The sequence below is a fragment of the Zerene cesonia genome, chromosome 16, assembly GCF_012273895.1.
Source record: "Zerene cesonia ecotype Mississippi chromosome 16, Zerene_cesonia_1.1, whole genome shotgun sequence".
NCBI lineage: Eukaryota > Metazoa > Arthropoda > Insecta > Lepidoptera > Pieridae > Zerene > Zerene cesonia.
Window position 1 is genome coordinate 858,246 of NC_052117.1, and position 20,695 is coordinate 878,940.

The following is a 20,695-nucleotide window of genomic DNA, read 5'->3' on the forward strand; positions in this document are numbered from 1 at the left end:
ATTAATCGAAATAAAAATTATCCTATATCTAAAGTTGGACCAAATTACACATAAAATGCCAATGAGTTGTTTAAGAGTTCATTGGGAACATCCGTCATGACACTGGATTTTTATATATTAAGACTAGCTTTTGCCCGCGGCATCACACGCGTTAATTGGGAGTAGTTAATAGATGTTATTGTACGTTTAAACTATCCTCTTGAATCACTCTATCTATTAAAAAAACATGAAAATCTTTTACGTAGTTCTAAGGATGTAAAAAAACATAGGGACAGAGAAAGCGACTTTGTTTTATACTATCTAGTGATATGAGGTAATTTCAAAAATACCGCAAATAAGTGTATTTTCCGTCTCTCTAATACGAAACTAACGCTACACTTTGTACAACATAAGCGATTAGTAAGCTTTACCATCCAGTACATTCAATATATTCTATCATTCACGAATAACAAGGAAATGTTGCATTACACAAAACAGCCACTTCACAAAAATATTTCCATACAATATATATATATACTTTTTTTTATGGCAGAGCAAGCAAAGGAGCAGGTGGGCCACCTGATGTTAAGTGGTCACCACCGCCCATAAACACTTGCAACACTACAACACACAACACACAAGTGCTTTGCCGACCTTTCAGGGACATATACGCTCTTTTCTTGAAGGTCCCAATGTCGTAATTGTTCGGGAACACCGTAGCTGGTAAATCGTTCCAAAGCTTCACCGTACACGTATACTACTAATATTGTCTCAATATAACCTCTCATCGTAAATTCAAATGACAAACGGCAATAACCATCTATCTACCCATCGCCCCTTGTATCAGAAGCACTGTACAGTAACAGCATTAGCACTCACCCGTCCCCCGGCCAGCTACTCAAAAGTGATACAGCCGGTACAAAGGTATCCCGGGCGTAAGTACTCAGACGTCAATTAATTAAACCTCAAGATGGGGACACGCACCCCAACTCGGAGGGAGTGGTATTGTTCCTCGCCGCCGGGAGACGTGTGCACAATTTTGATTGTGAAATTTTGTATGCAAATTGTGAATTCTCTTTTGCTGATTAAGTACTTACTACCTACATACAATGAAATGTGAAGGAGAGAAGTTTTTTTCTTAACTTGATTGAAGACTTGTTGGCTGGATGATTTGGCTAAGCGATTGCATACAACCCTACTTACATTATAAATGCAAAAGTTTGTAAGGATGTGTGTGTGTGTGTTTGTTGCTCTTTCACGCAAAAACTACTGAACCGATTGCAATGAAATTTGGCACGTAGATAGCTGGACAATTGGAATAATATAACGGCAATTTTTTATCCCGATATCCCTACGGGATACGATCTTAATATGTTCAATCATTCATTGAAATATACATTTATTTAATTAAAATAAAACTTACAACTATAAATACATTCGTAGCATAGGTGAAACAAAAAATAGGACTACCTCATGTTTTCACATGTATATAGGTACACATGTACATACACACATATTCATGTGCTTTCTAGTTAAATGAAGACTGAAATCGTTTCGGTAATTTCAGCTGTTATCAAACAAACCTTTCACATGCTGTGTGGGTTAGTAAAATTTGAGTAATTTTATGCACGAGGTTTTATTTTCACAATGTTTTTACATAGAATCAACATTTTAATTCTAATTGCAACAGCGTATCTTTTAAACACAGCAAGGTCGTGTTCCACTTGAATTCAACCTTTAGTTTATACAATAATTAATATTTAGAAAAATGTTACAGAACGTTATTTAACGTTACATTTTATTAATTCAATAATTGAAATGCCAGATTTGAATAATATCGCGATTCATTATACGGGTTTACATCAACTATAATATTTTGTAAATATCTACAACACAGTATTTTCTTGTGTTTGATTTTACGCGAGTATTATACATTTAGAAATTAAAAACCTTTTAACGGATTTTAAACGCGATTTATTCATTATATTATTAACCCGACGTTTCGAACAATTTACAGCGAGCGTGGTCACGGGGAGACTGAGATGTTATATGTCTTGAAGGTCATACAAAATCATTATTATTAATAATATAATGAATAAATCGAGTTTAAAATCCGTTAAAAAGTTTTTAATTTCTATATGTACAACACATTACATTAATAACAGTTATGAAATATCCATCGAAATGGGATATTATGCTATTTTTGTCTATAACGTAATATAAAATCCTGAACACTCACGACCTGTCACCTGAATGAACTAATCATTTAAATAACTAGAAGGTATTAATTTGAACAGTTCTTTGTATCATTTACTTTTACGAGGAAAGGAGAATTTCCCAGAAGTATTTCCCAGTTATCTAACGAAAAAGTCTCTTGAACATTAACCAAGACTTATGACATAGGGACGCATATCTAACACTAGCTGTTCGTCCCGACTTCGCCCGTGGTACGTTATATATACAACCTTTGTACATACATATGACAGAATTTACGAAATCGGTCAAGCAGTTTTTGTGCGAAAACATTACAAACATACATACTTACAAATCTTTTCTCTTTATAATATTAGATTATATATAGATTGCGGAGCATAGCCTCAGAGCGAGATGGGTGTATAAAAAAACGACAGGGGGAACAGGAAACCTCCACCAGCTCCATGGAAAGCGTGCCCTCTGTATGGTAACTTGTATCCGACGCGTTGAATGAACCTTATTATGTTAGAGCGTATGTTTACAAACACCGTACGCGTCTTTGTAAAACGCTTTCGTATTTAAGCCCTGTATACGTTTGTTTATTATTTTATTTTTCGTTTTCACTCATATTCGGCTCTACACAATCTATAGACGCAAATGATTAAGCTTATATGTATTACTTAAGTACCTATACTGCAGTTCGTTAGTCTCGCTAAATCTCGAGAACAGCTTAGCCAATTTTTTATAATTTTGGTTTTTATGTATTCAGTATAGTTAAGAGAAGGTTTAAAGCGTAAGAAAATACGAGAAAAAGGCAAAAAAATGTTCTACGGCGCTGCGAAGTTTGCCGGGTCAGCTAGTATACGAAATTTTTTATTAAAAATTTTGAATTTGTTTGTACATATTAGGTTATCTATTAAATCACATTAAAAAAAAGTTGCGGGCGACAGCAAGATAATAATCTAAGTGTGTTGTATAAATATAATAATTTAGACTTATATACCCATTTCTTTCTTTCTTTCATTTATCTCTTTCGCATAAATATAAAGTACCTACTTATACACAAATGCTAACCTCCACTAATCCACTGGAGAAACGCTTAACATGCTGAAAGACCATATTATATTTAACATATAAATTTCTACATTCACAATGTTAACACAACGCTGTATAAATGAATAACTGATAAGTGATCAATGATCTCGAAAACAAAATACGTTTCGCGGTTGCGCCGGCGCCTGAGTTTAGTACAACTCCCACGCTTCTGTATGGCATAACATTTTAAAAGATCTAACGTAGATGTCATGGAGTTAAGGTACGTCACTATATACCACAAAGAGAGAAAATTTTCATAGTACTTACCTATATTTCATCTGGTAACGAAATAGTTCAAATTTAACTAAATTAAGGTAATAATATTTATTCAATAATGTCTTAACAAGATATGTATACGGAAATACTTCATTTATCTACTTTAGGGAGTAGTTTACATTATTTTCACTTATTTTACCAGTTTTGATACAATATAAATATATAATGACAAAGAACAGTTATAATTATATTAATATTCATTATATTAATTCTCGTATATTCTCTATATTTAGTTAAAAACTTATTCACCGCAGATTGCGCCGGCGCCAGACTCGGGCCCGATTAACCGCCCACGCTATAAATATTATAATATCTACCACATTATTAAAGTAACAGGCATTATAACGACGTATTGAGATTTATAATAATCGACAGATATAAATGTTGTTCGTACACTATGCGCATGTATTGCGGATTGTATTCTATTTAAAATGCAATGTACACTTCTCATAGAAATATTAACGCCTTTAAATTTTAACTAATGATCGAATGTGAACAAATAGGCGAAATAAAAAATATAATGTTGTGTAAGAATAAGAATAAACAAGTGGTTAGATATAGAATCAACTAAATTGCCTGACTTGCTCTTATACAGAGTAGCTATTCATAAAGATTATTGATCCTTATTAGAACACCGATCTTTGACAAGTGTAGTTTGAATTGAATTTTTTGGTATAATGTGGGCCAAAACAGAGTCTAAAAAAAAATGAAACGCATTTGTAATGCACCTACCCACCCATACATGTAATTTTGCTTTATACAATCCTATATATTTAACATAAAACATAACAATAGAAACAGAACAAAAGATGACAAATATTTGATTTCAACAACATAACCAGATTCGAAAAGGGCCTGATGCACTAATTGATAGGCTAGAATTTGTGTAATTAAGATGGAAAAGAACGTTCACCGTTAAATGTACTAGCAAGTAGGCTCTTCAAAAGAAACTACATCGCAGCTAAATCACCCAGTGTAAATGGACTCAATCCGTATGTCCGTATACGGCGCACCGCCAATGAACACCCATGTACAATATAGCAATTGATGTTTGACATTTGAATACAATTATTGAAACGAGAAAAATTAAGGCCAAATAATGGTTATAATTGTATATATATATTATGTTTAAGTGTTATTTAATTTTCTATACGAATTTCAAAACGTTGGGTACCGTACTACTTTGTACGGTACCCAACGTATTTATCTTATACCTTTAAACGAGCAATTCTTGTATATATATATATATATATATATATATATATATATGTATAATTGGAATCTCGGAATCGGCTCCAACGATTTTCATGAAATTTTGTATACAGGGGGTTTCGGGGGCGATAAATCGATCTAGCTAGGAATTTTTTTTAGAAAATGTCATATTCGTGTTTTTTTTTTTCCTGACATCTATTGGTGAATAATAATACTATTTTGCTTCGTAGATAGCTGGACAACTGAAATAATGTCATATTCGTGTTTTATTCGTGTTTTTTTTTCCTGACATCTATTGGTGAATAATAATACTATTTTGCTTCGTAGATAGCTGGACAACTGAAATAACACATAGGCACTTTTTATACCGATATTCCTATGGGATACGGTTACGCAGCACGCTTACGCGGTTTCAACCGCGGGTCACAGCTAGTGTATAAAATAAACTGAAAAAGAAAAATACATATATACAGACAATAAACGAATATGCAAAAGATATACTCGTACATCTGTTATGCCCGAAATAGTTTTATTTAAAAAACACTTTAAAAAGATAGTTGTACCTATCTAATACAAAAACTGCATTATTTACCCAAATTATAATGTTACTATTATGCCGGTCTTTCATTTTCACATAACTACGCAAACCCACAATTGTGGGGTGCGATTTACTAATATTTTTTGCGCTAAAATTCGTACAACGCGCGAATGTTGCATGCATGTTTATTCATTTATTACTAATTATAATTAAAACGGTTTTACACCAATACCAACAATTATTTTCTATTAATTTGTACATTATATAACATCTCATTTCAATTTCTAAAGAATATATACATAATTACAATGAAAAAAAGAATAATATTCAGATACATGTTAGTTATTTGGGCATGGTGTCCTCAATGATACACGTCTGTAAACATTTATATATAATATCACATGCAAATATATGAAGAATGGAATTAGCTTAATATGGACGGCGAGAAAAGTAATAAGTTATATATAATCTGTTATAAATATTTATCGTTTCTGAACCATTACGGCCACCGTTAATGGAACGTACCAACTGCGGCGCTAATAAAATATTTAATGTTTATAAATAGAATGAAATGATATAAACAGTTTGTGGGAAAATCGCTGGTCGATCACCCCGGTGCACTGTCGTGTAAGTCCTTAGAAAGGTAGCAGCTGTTTTTAGGTACGTTTGTACTTTGTTTTGTCACACCAATGAGGTACTATCTACTAGATGGATAATAAATAAATTAGCGAGTACTACTATAAAAGTAGTATTTGAGAGTAGTGTTTAGGTTGTTTGCTATTTAATTACTATTACACATGATGTATGCAGGATATGATATGTACTAGATGTATGATACTTTAAATCTCTATCAAACTAAAGCTGGGTTATATAACGAAGAAAGCTCAGTCTACACTTTGAAATATAATAGCAATAATAATTACTATTAGAACTGTTAATAATATGAGAACAGATCTGCAACATTATAGTGTTTTAAACGTTCGTATCTCGATAGAGCCAGTCGAACACCTACGTATTACACAAACACAAAAACAAAAACAATACAATCCAAGAGCACTACATCCGCTACAAATCGCACCACCACCGTTTAGATTTCCTCACAAGAAAATAATTAATTCCCACGCCGGGATCAATGTCCGGGAGACGGGAGCGTTTGATCCCTCGCCGAGACGTCTGAGCCGCATCATGAGATATCCATCGACATGTCACATATGACAACAATCACATGTAAAAAGTGTTTATTCATTCGGTTAATATTGCTAGATTTGTTGTCGTATTGAATCACATTAATTGGTACACGAGAGAAAAACATCATCGATGTTTATTTAATTGAGGAAAGGAGTAATTGAACAATTTATTTGCACCTAAACAAGAAACTAAGTAGAGAAAAAAAATGGACATAGAAACATACAAAAATGGCGGCCTTATCTCCTGATGCGCAATCTGTTTCAAGCAATCTGAGGTGGAGGGCTAATAACAAAAGAAAAAAAAGATACAAAATATTTATCAAAATAAATCATCATCACAGACCGCACACAGGATATAAAGCCATTGTTCAGTCGTGCAGAAGCATAGTGGTAGATGTCATAAGTAATAACTTTTTATTTAAGTATTATTTATTATAGTATCAATATCATATACTTTAACCTTACACTTTTTAATTGACCAGACATTTTTTTTTTTTCAACAAAAAAGGCCAACCACGTCCCTGCGGGTGAACTATCACTCCAAATTCAAAACTTTTATTCCCTATCAAACAAAACAAGAAACACGACCATCGACCAAAAACCTACGGAGCGATCGAGCCAAAAAAAAAAACAGTCAAATTGAGAGCCTCCTTCGTTTTTGGGACGTCGCGTCACGTAAAATGAGCGATCTCCGGTCGATTTGCAACATATTATAACATCCTGCTAATACCAACGATAGGAAGCAGTCTTAATTATGTGTTGAATATTAAAATTCTAAAATCTATATTTAAAAGCATTCCGAACGTATATACGACCTTCTCAATTACATTCGATACCTACAACTTTAGATGTCGTGGGAATTATTGAAAGTTTAGGCGAAAACTTGATTGGAATTAGGGTTGTCAACATTGATCGTCAAAATGTGTTCAAGCGGCGCTATTTGAAACATTCATTTAAAATAGATATATATTCCTGTGGTTATAATGTTCAAAGCCTCGCACTATTACGCTCTATACTCTCATAAGAAAACTCTGCGTATATTAGGCAGATTTCCTCGCGTAGGCAGAGTATTATTTTAGACATTTTTTTGTCAATTTTTTAATTATCAACAGCGACATTTTGTACTTACATCTTTAAGAAGACGGAACTTGGCGATTGTGGAATATCAAAAACGCGTATTTACAGTAACTTATTAATAAATATTTCATCTATCGACAACCCTATTTGTAACGGATAGGCTAAGGACACGTTACACGACACAAAACCGGATCACACGGATGTTTATATCTCATGCACTTCTACTGGTGCGTTTGCTGGCATATTACGTATTATCCTATCGCACAGGACACTATATTTATATATAAATGCGAACGTGTGTTTGTGTACGACGCAACGGATTGATTAAATAGTATAATTTTTGTATATGAAGTAAGTTAGGGGGCTAGAGTGCGGTTGCTTTTTACTGCGGCGAAATACTACAAAAACATTGTACTACTCTTATATATAATGTAAACGTTACATTTTCCGTATCATAACGCTTTTCACAGAGGTAATACCTCTGCGAATGTTCATGGGCGGTGGTGATCGATTACAGCATCAGGCGAACATAATACGACAATAATACATAACAAAAACGCTGAAAGATTTTGTATTTATTTCACAAATGATAGACCGATACTAGCTCAAACCCAAAAATTGCGTAGTATCTAGGTAAAAAGTACCTGCACCCCAAATTCAGACGCCCTCCATTATACAATAACAAACGTTACCGAAGGAGGCAATCGCTTATTAAAACATTCCGGTAATTTTTTTTTATATTAATTCCCCTTTCACTCTCGTAATTGGCATGTTTTCATATAAAATCATTTTATTGCATAGTAAACCTATATTTTATGACATAAGACTAGCCACTAAATCAACTATTAGTCGCTCAAGCTTGGAATTTTCATCGCCTGACTGCATGATAGCTTATCTCATGATTATGCATGAATTCTATTTCTACATTCCGACTTCGCGTCACATTTAAGATTAAAATGAAGAGCTATCAAATATCACGTCATATAGATTCGTAGACTTCATAGACTTCAACGTACAATATTAACAGATACGCAAACAACTACGTAACACAAACACCTTTGTATAAAATCACCTTATTCCTAACGATATTTTCTCTTAATCTGTTGGTATCTAGGTATTGTAATCCGAAAACATCGACATAATGATCGCGCCTCGTAAATACGTACTAGATGACAACTCACTATATGCATTAATACAAAAAATATCAAAACAATAAAAAAAAAACAATTACATGTACAAGAAAGAAAACATAAATCACATTGAACACACTTCGTTTCTACGAAAATCAGCTGACGACGAATTTGGTGTAACAGCGGTCATTGACACCGTCTCATTAAACTTTGGCAAACGACACTGCATCGGTTACGACTTGGCCGGGGAAAGCTATTTAAACGCCCCGCTGTAATAAGCTTTTAATTCTTTTTATAATGGCGCCCAATAAGTGTTGCGATGCAAAAATAAGTCATGTCGATAGTAACACTCTTTGGAATTAATGTTTTTAATTCTATTTTAAACGCTCTTTCAGTAGAAACTCGTCACTTCACGTTTAGTTAGGTTAGTTTTATCTAAATATTATAAAACGTCGATATCTAGCATATGAATCCAATAAAAATGGCTTTTATTTCTTGTTTGCTTGACAGTAAAGATTAACAAAATAAAACGTGTGCATGCATAACTAATAGATCTAAGGTTACATTTAATATTACCTATCAAATAAATCTACGTTGCACTCTTTTGCTATTTCATTTTATTTAAAAAAAAAATTGCAAACTCTTCTCAACGGAGGTTGAAGACCTCTTGGAGGCCTCTTGCATAAAAACAAATAAATATACACAAAAAGGAGGCGACTAACGTATTTTTCATAATAAAAACCATCAAATAACAAAAAGCAGTGGCACACAAGCAAAAAATACCCACACATACTGCGTCTATTCCCTTACATACATGGATTATGGATTAAGTCTTATGCTACTCGTAGGTACCGCCTATATATTTTATATCTCCCCACGTTTAACACACTGCGCGTAGGCACGAACAGTCAAACCAAGAAGCTCAGTTATCCGACTGATGCGTATCAGAACGGCTTGAGACACTATCTCTCTAGTTTTTGTACATTTCAATTTAGGAGCTTGTTTTTCTCGTGCATTTAAAGTATTCGTCTTCCCCGTGACCCTCGAGACATATACCTTACGTGAATTATTATGTGAGTCCATGAGATAGTCGATCAGTCAAGAAAATTCATCAGCTCTCAAGAGGAATATTTTTATCTTTTTTCGCTTTTTCAACATTTTTCATTGCAGTCCCGATCCTGAATGTCGTGTTATATCACGAAAAACATACCTTGTCATGTTATGTATACATACATATATTGCTCGATAAAAGGACTTTCCACCACAAACTTTTTCAATGTGTACCACTAGATACTGAGATTAGCGCGTGCAAACAAACAAAACTCATCAGCATTATTAGAGAGTTACGTAAATGTAAGAGTAATACGTCAGAGCACTAACAGAGCATGTGGGCGGTGTTAAGTTGTACTCTAATGAAACACTAGGGCAAGGTAACTAACTACACGCCGCTAACAAACTCGCTGGGCTTTCTCGAATTATCGTGTTATGTACGCCCGTGTCATTTGTTGTTGTTATTCTATCACAAATTTTGTTTAGATTGGGTACTTCGTGTTTCTATAGAATGTGTTATGTACACCGAGTTGGACCTAATTGGACATTATTAGACGCGAAATTTTGTTATATGTTGTATGGATGTATTACTATCTCACGCTAAAACTTCTTATATCTGCATGAAATGTGGTACAAATGTAGACTATAGTTTAGATTAGGACATAGGTTACTTTATAACCGGGTACCACGCGGGTTACAGAGGGACGGATATTTTATATCGACCTAACATTGTTTTTCTCTTTATTTAATATTCGAAACGAATAAATATAATTTCACAGTTCAAAATCTTGTAATTTAGAAAAATACGTAATTCTCAAAACCATCTGAAATTATTTCACTTACACCCACGATAGCGTGCTGCATCCCCCATCGGCGCACCGCTTGCCGCGCTAAAGAGGTTATTGAATAACGAACAGATCTCTAGCACGAAGCACCGTGCCAGTTGGGGCTAGGCACTGGGGGTCACGGTCGCGCGAGCGTGCCGCCGCTGATCGCACCATTATCTACACGTACTTGCGTTCTCTCAAACACAAACATGTGTATGTTCAACTACACTTCTTTTAGATGCGCTTTTGATTTTTCGAAACGCAGAGTCAATTTATTTACCTCGACGTTATATGCCGCTCATTTTAGGCATATGGTCAGTGCGAATGATGTTGGTGAAATAACTCTACCTACTGGAAAGTATGCTACAAATATAATGCGTCGTTTTCGGCGACGTGATTAATTACAAGTTATATTTAAAACGGATTTAAAACGCGATTATTTGGTTATATCTTTCGTTCTGACGTTAGTCAAGTCCGACCGCGATCGTCGCTACAAAATACATTAATTACAAAATTAGAAAATATTGATATTTACAACACAACTTCAGATATATAGCTTTTAAATCAACGGACACGAAAACATTTCAAATATGATTTTGATTACTGGGTTTGCACTGTGTAGCTTACTAAGCAATAATTAATTGTATTGTTATTATTTGCAATGGAGATATAATTGTGTATTGAGGTATAGTTTGATGTAAGTAAAACAATTTAATGGCCCATAATTTGAATATAGTAATATAAGCCCCCATAAAACATATAAGTAACTAATTTCATGAATAAGTTAATCTTTTTTTATTTTAGTGGCGATATCGTTTTTTTACTACTCAAGTAAACTGTTTTATTATTTACTAGCTGCGCCCCGAGGTTTCACCCGCGTAAGTCTGTATCTCGTAGGAAGAACGGGATAAATCTTTGCATATGTGTTATTTCAGCTGTCCAGCTATCTACGTACTAAATTTCATTGCAATCGATTGAATACTTTTTGCGTGAAAGAGTAACATACGGGATACGGACTTACGCGGGTGAAACCGCGGGGCGCAGCTAGTACTTTATATTTATTCACAGAAACCACATAGCAATTATTTTATTGTACGTTCTAAGCTTCACCACACAACGCGGCTTTGTTTGCAATGCACTGTTAAAATTTAAAACAAACAAACGCATTAGTACAAACACACACAAAAAAAACACAGTTTTCGGTATCAAGGTCTATGACCGTGAACGGTGTCGCCGATGGCCACGCGTCATGATGACACTGTGAATTCGCACCGTGTATTACTCGCTTGCTATAAAAATTGCGAAATTTAATAGAGAACTGCAGATATAGGCATTTGTGAACTTTGGACGTCAGCAATGCTTAGGGGACAGAAAATAGTGAAAGTCTGAATCTAATGTCTATATCTTTAACCACAATATAAAGTTGAAGCTATTCTTTTTGCATGTTTGTTTGAATGCGTTCATCTAACGATCTATTGGACTGATGTCAAGAAACTTTGGTTAGATACGTGATCGCCCGAGTGCTAAAGGCTGTATTTCGACTCACTACAGTACATTGTACTATACTATCTGTCTACATGTAAATTAAACAGTGAGAAACAATTGTATTACGAACCACCAATAACAGAACGTCATAGATTAATACGACTATATCGTCAATATTGTAATTGAAAATGAAAATAAAACATTACAACACCGCAATGAAAGTACGAACCTACTCTACAGTCGAACTGTTAGTCAATACTTTGTGGGCTAGGCCCTACTTCACCTTATAGCAAGCGAGTAAAGACCTTAGCAGCTAGGCTTGATAATCGATAGCTATCGCTCTAATTAGAAAAAGTAGCACCACACCACACAATATAACCACACAGCTGTTTATGGAATTCTGTTTATAACAAGAAATGGCGCAGCTTATTGGAAAGAAATAATTATTTCTAATAATATTATAAACTCGAAAGTAAGTCAATCTGTCTGTCTGTTCCTTCTTCAGGTCTAAACCACTGACCCAAGCCGCGGTTGAAAAGCGTGTGGTAAACAAATCAACAAAGTTACTGAAAGGAATATAAAATTACAAAATTTAATAACCATGAAACATTCGCAGGATAAACAATTCACTGGAAGACAAAACAAGATCTGTTAGGCCAGCTAGTCTAACATTTATGACTTCATATCATAATCACCAGGCACGATACTAGAAGATGTAATGAATCAGTCCAGCAGGAAGACCAAATGGAAAGTGAATCACAATGATTTCCATCACTTAAGGTGATTGAGTCACAGGCAGACACGGTTATTTCAGATGATGATGTATTTTGGCTACGAATCAAAACATTAATATTAATGCTGGTTTCTAAATTGTTCGTTTAATGGTATAATGTTGAGTGGGATATTTGTCATCAGCGTGAACCTTATCAGGCGGTTAAATGCAGAATATATTCCCTATGTTCAGTAAACTGGGATACACACCTAGTACTCGGGAAAAGAAATAGAACAATATCGCGATATCCGTACAATAAATTTAATCAAATTTATAAAGAAGCTTTTGTCATCACCACATAGTATAAAACAAAGTCGCCCTCCGCCCACTGTGTCTGTATGCTTAGATTTTTAAAATTACGCAACAGATTTTGATGGACAGATTTTTAATAGATAGAGTGATTCAAGATGAAGGTTTGTATGTTAAATAGCATCTATGAAACAGTGGTGAAATACAGTTATTTTTGAGGTGTGATGTGATGGGATATTTCAAACATAGCAAGGAAACCTTCACGTGATAGAGAAAGAGGTTTTACTTTGAATATACCGTGCGAAGCCGCGGACATACTTATATAATCTTTATCATCATCTATTCATAATCTATTTTCTAAATAAAAAATCTACTTTGAACAAAATAAAATTTATTTATATTTCAAACTATAAATGTCAGTAGCTGTGCTTTTGGTCGTCCAAGCTTGAAACAATGTGTCCTATCAAATACTAAACATCAAACCATTACTTTGTATCATTAGTAAAATTGAATAAACTGCAATAAACCAATTAAAATGACACTTATCGTCGTAAACAGAACATTGAATAAGTGGGGCAGATAACGCTGGGTTTTACCCTTACTTGCGCCGTTTTATACGACCATTATTATACAATTCGTCACGGTTTCACACGTTTTCTTTTTATCATTGTAGGAATTACATTAAATATCATGGTTTTTTTACAGAACCCGCTCACTATATATTTAACATCTACAGCTACTGTACCAAAACAGGACTTTATTTTTACTATATATAGTATATATAATTTGTGTACTTACAAAGAATATTAAAATTTTGCAAATATATTTTACAATTTTCAAGCCGTTCCTCTTTCTGTATTATTTTGTTTGTTTATAGATATACAATTTTGTTAAACTACATTATTGCAAATAAATATACTATTTGAATATTTTATGACATCAATTTAGGCAGCTACCGAGCTTTAAGGCTATATACAAACTTGTCCCATGCTATTTAATTTCAATGTACCAAGCCGGGGCGAACAGCTAAATATATAATTAATTAGCCCCAGCTGCTGATAGACAAAAATGCACATAAAAAGACAACGTTCCTAAGCCGTGTCTAAGCTGTAGATACGCAATATGTATGAACCAGGTAGCTATTATAGTATTCTATTTAAATAAGGTTTTTAAATCGACTACATTTTTATCTTTTCAGTGACACTTGAAGATTATTATTAAAAAAAATGTTGAATATTTCCTTATTTATTTGTAAGAACACTTCAGAGTTTATATCGGAGAACCAGTTTTTGAAATTATAAATAAAAACACACTACTCTGATGACGCTTAAGTTTATCATTGCCTATTACTTTCTCAAGCACATACATTTTGTATTCGACTCTAGTTGCCTACAATATTACTCTATAACTGTTTACAAAGTTAAATGATTTACATTAAAATAATTTAAATTTCTATGCATCAAAACAACCCACACGGCGCGATAACAATTACGATAAACCTATAATACCTACAATGGCCTAGATGATGTAGTGACGCGATTTCTCGGAAAATGCGTGTTTTTACTGTGAACAGATATATTCCCACGGCTAGCTCGGTTAGTTATTTAATGTATGCGAGAGCTAATATGCGAGACGTCACCTATATTATTGCCTACCTTCTATAAACGGATTGCAGATGTAGCATACACACGCTAACTGTTATTTCTTCTCGAAATTAATTCAATTACCGTATTTAATCGTTTCCTATGTCGTAGACGGTAATTTGAAGTTAATTATATTTTGTTCGTAATCTTTTATTATCTACTCACGCTTTTATCTAATTATAGCCGCGCTCCGCAATTTCGCCCGCGTATGTCTGTAAACCGTAGGAATATCGAGATAAAAAGTTATCTGTGTTATTGCAATTGTCCACTTAACTACGTTCCATTTAATTGCAATCGGTTCAGTAGTTTTTGCGTGAAAGAGTAACAAACATACATACACATACATCCATCCTCACAAACTTTCGTATTTATAATATTAGTAGAATTTATATCTGAAGGCGCATTACAATTGTTGATAGAAGATGTATTATGAAGATTATAGGTATAAAATGTAACAAAATTCAAATGTTTGCTTCTAATGTCCTAATAAAAATTTGCTATTAAATGAACACTCGGAATAGGTAGATTCCAATAACCAACACAAGTTATAACAATATAAATAAATTATCAATTTCGAAATCGCTGACACATAACTCTGAATCTCCCAACCCGAATGTACCCCAACACTGCTGTAACGATACCCCCGGGGACGCGACCCGCTCGCCAATGTACGCCAACAGAGCCGCGCGAAAACATTGCATTTTCAGCGCTCGAAACGGCCGATAATTCACAAAGGCCGCTGTTACGGCGTCACGGTGCCGCGGCGAATTAGGCACGTTCACGTACATGCGTTCAGATCACCTCAGGTGGATGTAACGAGGGTAATGAACTGGTAAAGTGTACCGTTCTGTTACCGATAACGCTCGAGATATTTTCGAAGGATTTCGCAATGGACGCCTCGCGGTTGAACGGATTTTGTGACCTTTATCATGGGGTTGGCCGGCAGTTTGCGCTATCTATTCTATATCTAATCCATCGCGCTATCTATATATATAAAAATGAAACCCGTTTTCCTTGGTCACGGCATCACGCGTGAACGGCTCGACCGATTTCACTAATACTTTTTTTGTTGTATTTGTTATTATTAGGAGAAGGTTCTTACGGAAAAAAATCTCTCAGAAATATTGAAAAATGTACATTTAATTTTGCATATTTTAAAAAAACAAATGTCAATGTCATTCACAGCCATAGATTATAAATAAAGTAGTGCATCATTGCAACGCTAAGGCGGTACGAAGTTCGCAAAATAAATCTCATGTATTTAGGTATGTGTTTTATATAGAACCTACCTGTATCGAAATAACACGTAACTATTGTATACACTAATCTCTAACATCTGCTTTGATTCCGATAATTACTCGGAAGAATATAAATTAAACATGTAGAAGGTTGATGTTACATACTTATTTGTTGAGGATTATTAATTGTCAAACCCAAAGACATCTCGTAACATGAATCCGTAGGTACCTCCTACAGATACGAGTAAGATAAAGACGTATATTATAAGTAAAATAAATAAATGAATACGCGACAAGTCTAATCTAAATATGTATAAAAGCTATAAGAAATTATAATATAAGTACATAAACTCAATTCCTCTATTCTTATTCTCAGATATAATTTGACCTTTTCGTTTTATGTATTGAAACCTCTTAAACAGTATACTATCGATGAATTATCAATATGCCTTTATAATAATTGCCACGATAATTAACATAGTAATAATATCGAATCCTGCGCATAGTTTCACCTTCCACCAAAACAAAGGCCCCCGAGCAATATGTAAATATTACAAATAGCGTGAAGCAACACAAACACAAGTCGAGTTTCCCTATGGCTTGTAAAACAACCGCCTGATCTAGTATTACCATAATATTGACATAAAGGCGCGTGCGCAGCTACACGGCAAATTTCAACGTAATGTCTTTAAATATGCCGCGTATGCTACCTACTAGATTTACAATGTATATTGACGGAGAATCCTCAAATTTAAATATGTACATAAGTAATATATTTGCTTTGAGGCTTTTTTCTTTGCTATGTTAAATCGAAATCTTGTCTCTTACAGCAGAGGGAATAAGATATGTTTCATCAATTATTTCTTGTTTAGGTATTTTAGATGTAAATTAAGTATATATTTTGTCAACAAAAATGTTATCTGTTTATTGTAATGTATTTTCGTCGCAAAAGTGTTTAACTATATAATGAGACACAAAAAAAGTAGTAGCACTCAAACTAATAATATGCCAACGCTGCTGAAACTAAATATGTTATCGGGTCACCTTATTCATGATAAATACCTACTTACTCTTCCACCTACTTCAAACAATGTTTATCTAAAAGCGTATTTCGACAAACCCCCATCAACATATTTTTGCAATCAGCGCCAGAATAATTACCAACTAATTACACGGACCCGTGACGACTACGACGCGTGTCCGATGCGATAACGACTGTCGACTGCTGATTTAGTTATTTATTAGCGCAATTTATATATTATTGCTTTGAACTGCATTGATCTTTGTTGCCATAAGTCACGTTATCGAGTGCCAATTGCTGACATCTTAATGCTATGACGAGGCCGTGGAAAACGGATAAAATAAATATATATATGCTTTGACTTCCTCAATAAAGTTTTATTTTATTAGACCAATTCGTTTTAGGGTCGATTTTCAAGCCTTGATTGCGAATGTCGGGCAATAGAATTGTTTGATATATTTGACGAATAAATTTAAAGTACAGTTTATAATAAAGAATATTAAATATTAACTATATTTAAAACGAATAAAAACTACAAGTATATTAACCAAATAAGCTGACATAACAATACATAAACATACCTTGAAAAAATATTCCACACGCCATGAAGTCAAATCTAAGCAAAAATTATACATAATAACAAAAGATATACCTCAAAGCTCCGTCATATGCCTATCTCGGCCAATTCCAGCTACCCTCTATACTCTTAACATAATTTTATATTGTACGCACTGGTACTTGGTTACAATGTATTATAAAAAAAACGAAAAAAATCTCGAGCGGCCGTCATGGCGTAACCTTGGTATCAATAATCAAGTACATTAAAATAACCCAAGGTATTCCGTGATAACTCGGTCATTGTGTTGAACCTGTATGTCATTAGGGGCGTTAGTTATGTTACACCATACAGTTTCGATGGAGGCGAAAACGTTCGACATCGAACAAAAAGGCTGCTCATTTGCTAGGGAGCCGTTAGTCAAAGAAATAAGTATTAACACTTGATGATCAAACACACTATGTAAATTGACGAATAATTGTGAAATAATTTTGCTAGCTGGGGTACCTATGCGAAAATAGATTTTTCAAATATCCCTCATTACTTTTTTCCCCAGATCTATCTCTTTATTTAATGAATCTACTTAAATACCACAAAGTAAAAGTCGTAAGTTCTGAACGAGTCCCTCAAACGTATCAATTATACTCGGCCCTTATTTCGCCAGTTTTATATAGAGATATCGCTAAAAAAAACAGTAATTCAAGAGCATAAAATTCCCCACAATAATCTCCGCGTACAGAAAACGCATCAGTGTCTCGCAGAAATAAAAATCCGTCACGCATTATTAAAATAATAACTGGCAGCCCACTATTACACGCAAAAAGTCCAAATAAATCATAATAAATTACATTTCATCTCCGGCACGTACAATCAGCCGTCACTAAAATCGACGGCCGCACCAAAAATGGTGATGCAAATTGACTTTAATTTAGCGAAATATTTCGTCTTGCGTGCCGTCCTACATCAGAGCTGAGGAACCAGTGGCGTTCATTTATTTCTTAGTTACGGTTTTAATTATTAGATATGGGTAATTTTAAAATGGATATTACATATCTACTGGAAAAAGTATATTTTAGTATGCTTATAACTATGTACAGATGGCTTGTTTTGAAGTGAAGGCTTCAGCCGACGGAGATTGAAGCGGATCAGCAGAATAGATATAAATTTATATACCAAGTGCGACTTAATCAGAAAATTTGTATTACATTTTTTCCACCTGCATCTATAACTTAATCATCAGTCAGCCCACCGATCTATCCATCACTACAGCAAATCTACAACGCGGGCTCAAACCTGCTATTAATTACTACACAGTCGCATATTGAAAATGTTGTCCACACCTTCCGTACCTGAATTTCGCGGCATGCTATTACAACGCCAGCTGTTCGAGGGCTCTGTTATGTCACGTGTCACACATTCCCTGAATACATTACGCGTGCGTGCGTGTATTCGCAATAGTTACGTAGCTACGTACGTACCCTAGTATTTGCTGGCAATAGGGCACAGAGATAGGGGGCAAAATTCAACTCGCAATTACGTAAATATTATTCCTACTCGTTGAATAAACATTGTTGAGGTGCTTTGAGACTCTTGCTTTTTGTTAAAAAGCTTCATGATTAGTTGGAAGTTTTCTTTTTTTTTTTCTTAACTATTTCTGTTGATATTTATTATTATTGATTTAAATATTACCTGTGTATAAAACTTAAATTTAATAAGACTTAGAGGAGACGTATTATATGTGATTCAAGTTAAAACTAACAGAATTAGGACAATTAGAATAATGGATCTCCTATAAAATGCATAAGTATCTCATTCACCATTAAACAAAACGATAGACAAAAGTCAGTACATTTTACGCAATATTGGTTATATATACATTTCATTATCAACATAATTTGCTGAAAGGTTAATGACCAAATTGTCAATGTCCCCTTTCACATATTTATTACATACGTATCATACATTTTGGCAATTATTATACATAATACCTACACATGTGTTGTTTTGTAACTGTTATGACATTTACTTTAATTAAAATATTGAGTAAGCTTATTATTGTTTCGTTATAATATGTAAGTTCGGGTATAGTTGATATCTTTATAATTTTCATATTCATTTGCATTTTACAGTATGTAAAAGAAGTATACATAGGTAGCATATAAGGAATTCGCCCTACGTTCTATCTTTCTGTCTGTTTGTTTATCCATTAAAACCACGCAACATTTTTAGAATCATATTGCCATATGATTATAATATTGGACATTGGAATCAAATCGTCAAAAAATTTCACAGCTTACGATAGTTCATCGTACCGGCCGGGTCGGCAATAATTTTGTAATTTGTAGACTCGTGGGGCATACGGAATAAAGAAATATTGTTGTAACGACATAACATAAAAAAACTATTGCACTTACTATATTATAAAAACTTATACGATGTCTACAAACCAAATGAAATTAAATTAATAATTTTGAACAACAATACGAATCAGATTCTTTTCGAAATACATATCTAAAAAAGAAAACAATAAATCGCATTATTACAGCTAAATAAATCATGGATCTTGTAACGTCAAGCTGTGAAAACAACGCATTAGGCGCCTTATCCGTCGGAAGGGAAGACAGGAAGCTTTCAACTGATTGGGCTAGGGGAAAAGAGGGGAGAGGGGGGGAAGCTACGGGGTGCCGCGCTTCTTCTGTTTAGGGGTTATTGCTTCTACATATTGTATTTATTGTGGACAATAATAGGCGCACTTTAATAAAAATAGGTTAAATTACATATCCAGAGAGTAACGGATGTTTTATATGGATAAACCAATTCAGACAAGACAGTAAAGTTAAGAATGAATGTATCAGACAGAACATCACACACAGATGTGAAATTTTTGAACTTGGAAAGTAATTCAGACGAAATGTGTCCAAAATCTATGTATTTCAATGTAACCAGTCCCAATTCTTTTTTGTTTGAAAGCTGGTGCTTCCCTTGGGGTCCCATTTAAATTTTGCCTAGCCCTGATAATTTAAATGTGATTTAGTTTCTTTTTAAAGCAATTTTTTTAAATCTATTCACTAGCCTTTTTACAGTTAAAACTTAAAACTAGGTATGTAAGCTAAAAATATTGACTAGAAAAATACAATACACGCTTGCATCCATCAACTTTTTTACCA

General features: G+C 34.0%; 1 protein-coding gene across 1 annotated transcript in view; it reads right to left on the reverse strand.

Annotated features, from left to right (window-relative positions):
* LOC119833027 (mitogen-activated protein kinase kinase kinase 11-like) overlaps positions 1–20,695 on the reverse strand; it is a 50,200-nt gene that overhangs the window by 25,471 nt on the left and 4,034 nt on the right. The gene's annotated exons all lie outside the window — the stretch shown is intronic.